A 3,878-nucleotide genomic window follows, 5' to 3' on the forward strand; every position below is an offset into this window, starting at 1 on the left:
CATTCCTCAGAAAAGGGAGTCTTCAGCTGCCAGGCTGCAAAATAGCTGCAGTTTCTGTGTCCAGAGCCAGGCTGAGCCGAGAGGTGATGCAGACACTTAATTAGGAGGATTGCTTAAATACCTTCCCTCTAGCCACCGCCCTGTGCATCGCCAGATCAGAGAGAGGTGAAACCAGGAGGGGCTGTGAACTCCTCAGAGCATTGCAAAACTAGCTGGTGAGAAAAAAACAGGGGAAGGATCTTGTGGAGTGAGAGATTCAGCCAGGAGGGTGGGAAATGTGATTTGCATTTGGTAACTACAAACACACACAGCCTGGGGTAGAGGAGAGGAGCCACAATAGCTAGGAATGCCCCGGGGAGATGTCGTGATCCCCTCCTAGAGAGGTCCCATTTGAATTTCTGCCTGGGAAAAGGCAGGGTCAAGTGCTGAATATGCAGTCCTCTTCCCCTCTCCCTCCTTGCATCTTGACCGCAAGCCCATCAGGGAAGAGCTGGGAAAGGACTGGAGGGGTCAATCAGCAGTGAGGACCTTGGGCTCCATTTGTGTCCTGCGGGAAATCGGAAAGCGCTGTAATTAGCTGAAGGGTGCAAAGGGTCAGGCTGGCAGGAGTGACGGTGGTGGGGAGGTGACAGTGAAGTGACAATGCTCTGAGTGGGAGGTGTTGTGGTCTGGGCCCACACCTGGACTTACCAGGGTTGTGAGATCTGCTGGCCTAGAAGGGTCTCATAGGGACCGAGAGCCAGAGCGAGGCAATCGGCATCAGATGAAGGATCCAGAGGGAATAAGCCCTGTGCTTGGCCCCAAGGGCTGAGGGGATCCATCTGACTGGGTGCGTTTTCTCTCTCTTAACCCTGCTTGGACAGAAAAGCCAGCAGGAAGGTCCCAGGGGAACATGCAGCCCCTTTCCCTGGCCCAGGCTAGCACCAGCACCCTCTGAGGTAAAAGGAGGGGAAAACTTGGACCCTGCTGTCACCCTCCGGAGGCTTCCAGTGCCAGTCAGTGCAACACTCTGCCAGAGAAAGTAGTGCAAGAAGGTTTTTTTTCCAACCCTCTACACCTTTGCTTCCACCCCAGACATCTCCAGCTCTGGCAGATAGCCCTTCAGGACCTGAATAAACCTGGGCAAGGATGGTAGCAGTGGCCCTGAGTTTGAGAGCATCTCTGTAAAAACTGTGGCTTTGCAGCCCTTCTCACACTTCCTCACGCATTTCTTTTGCCCCGCTTCCACAATCGGTCTTCTCCAGAGTGTGGTAGGCTGCTGTCATTACCCTTTGCTTCACGAACCCTCGCCGAGCTCACTGCTAATGTGACGGATCTACCTCTTTGACTTTCCTGTCATTAGCCATTTTTCCCAACGTCTTGTGGCTTTTTGTTTATACGTCTCTCTGGAAATGAGACTTCCCAGAGCTGAATTCTCCATGGCCATGGCAGAAGCCTTGCGCTTTCTGGTGCTGTGAGCTGACATGCAAGAGATGGTTCTGAAAATGGCTTGTGCATAGAAGAAAACCATCCTTCTACACGAAATGTGGTAAGAACTAGGCAAAGGGTTTCCTTTGAAAAGCCTCCTCTTGTTTACTGCTTGACTTTTTACTTGGGTTTGAAAGGAATAATGCTGGTATGAATGTGATTGTTGCCTGCTGGTTAGACTTGTGCAGACAATGAAGTCTGGAGAAAGGCGAGTGATTGTCATGGACTCTTTTGACTTTTCTGCTAAAGTACTGATATTTTTTTTTCCCTTTTATTTCTTTAATCATTGAGGGATGCTGCATAACTTATCCCAGGAGGATAATCTGAGCAAGGGCAGAAAACTGTTGGTAATCAAGTAAGGAGGAAGAATGACTCTGTGTTCGAAAACATGTTGGGATATTTCTTCCCTACAGCCCTGGATTGCGACTCAGACTGGCTGGATCGTGGGTCAGGATCTCCACCTGCTTTTTGCTTATGCTCTTCACAAAGAAAGCTGAGCCAGAACAAGGAGAAGGCCCTGGATGGGGCCACTGTCTGGGGCTCTTGATCAACATCTGTACTGCTGCAAATATTTGGGGGATGTTGCTTTGACCTTTGGGATGGTTGGTGCCTCCACTATCACACCGCAAGACACAAACATGAGTAAATGCTTGTATTTAAGGAAAAACCCTTGCATCTCTGTTCTCCTTTATTTCTGGGGCGTTCAGCAACATCACGATGTCCTAAAGATGACAAATAATAATAGGGATTGTCCTTACGGGGATCTTCAGCTGAGGGACAGGGACAAATCAACATAGGTGAGTAACAGCCATAAGACCAGAGGGGGAACTAGACTGAGGGCCCTTGGGCATAGCTTGAAGGACAGCTGTGGCAACGGCTGTGTGAGGTTCTGAGGGGATGCAGACCCCCATCCCTTCTCCTAGGCTGGGCAGGCTGGCATCCCTTCCAGCTCCGAACCCTGTATTTCAGCAAGTTGCTCAATCAGAGTGGAAAAGCCCCAGATATTGCAGGTTTGTTGTATCCCCATCACATCCGCAGGGGCCAGGAGGAATGGGGTGGCATTTCTGAGCAGCCCAGTTTCTCTTCACCAGCCTGTATTTCTCCCTCTCGCTTGCTTAAACTCACCCATGCCCAGTGCGGGCAGCGTCCTGGAGGCTGCTCACGGTGGACTTTTAGAATCGTCTTTCTGCCAGTGCAAAGAAGGTGCCATGGCCACCTTGCCAAATTCTTAAATAATGACGTCTTCCCTTTGTGCATCCCTGGGCACACCGCCTGCAAGGTCCGTCAGAAAGTGAGTTAAAGCAGGGAGGGAGCTGCAGAGAGGTCTCCTCTCCAGAGCAGAAGCTGACGTGGGCCCGTGAGCCACCCTGGGGCTGCCATCCAACTGGGCTTTTCCAGGAGCATCCTCCCACCAGCCCAGAACTGGGGCCGTACAGATTTTGAGGACTTTCTCAGCTTGCCTATGTGTCAGCTGTGACCACTGTGCATGTGCTGTGTGGTGGAGTAAGGAATTTCCAGGCATGCTTCGGTCTGGCTGGAGCAGCACTTGTGGGCTGTAGGACGACATGCAGAAGCTCTGATACCTTCCAGGAAGACTGGAATGTAATGTGCTGGAGCACTTAGGGAAGCACCGGACAGGCCTTCTGGATGTGCACGGCCAGATGTTCTACACATGTGTGTTAAATGCAATATACTGTGGTGGTAGGTTTTGCTACCTGTATAATGGAAAGCATGTGGGCACGTTTCATGTCTGGAAGTGGAAAAGTAAGAACCCTCCAGGAGCTGAGGCTGACCCCTAGACATTGACTTTATGTTGAAAGCTTACCGCACCAAGACTCCTGGCAGAACCGGGGAGCGGGAGGGACCGATGATCCCCAGCTTGCCAAAGCTCTGGGAACTCCCCCTTTTCACATGCAGTGGGACTACTCACAGCTGCTGTTCCTGTAGTCTCCAGCTTGAGGCTCATTGTGGTGTGAATAGGGACTTGCAGGGTAATTATGCCTTCCAAAGAATCATTTATTTTTTCCTTGTGTTGAGAACAGCTCTGTAATTAGAAGGGGCAGCTCAAAGAACCATGTCCTGCCAGGCGGACCTCAGGCAGGAGAACAGCATGTGCGGGTACGTGCAGTTTGCTACGCTGGAGCTGAGGAGCAGACTGTGGGTGAGTCCGGTCACTAACTCCTGATGATTTCATGCTCCCACGGTGTAAATTAAACCTATTCTTCACCAGTTGGGACAGCAGACAAAAACAGGGGGCTGATTAACTTCTAGGCAGGAGATTCAGGAGCTTCCAACCAGCTAACCCACTTGGGTCTTAGAGGCAAAGCGTTCTCCATCTCAAAGGAAACCGGACCTCACACGGTTTTCCTATTCTCTTGGTCTAGCTTGCCTGGTGAGGTGGGATAACGTGC

Source organism: Cariama cristata, unplaced genomic scaffold (genome assembly GCF_000690535.1).
Source record: "Cariama cristata isolate BGI_N322 unplaced genomic scaffold, ASM69053v1 scaffold38331, whole genome shotgun sequence".
Lineage (NCBI taxonomy): Eukaryota > Metazoa > Chordata > Aves > Cariamiformes > Cariamidae > Cariama > Cariama cristata.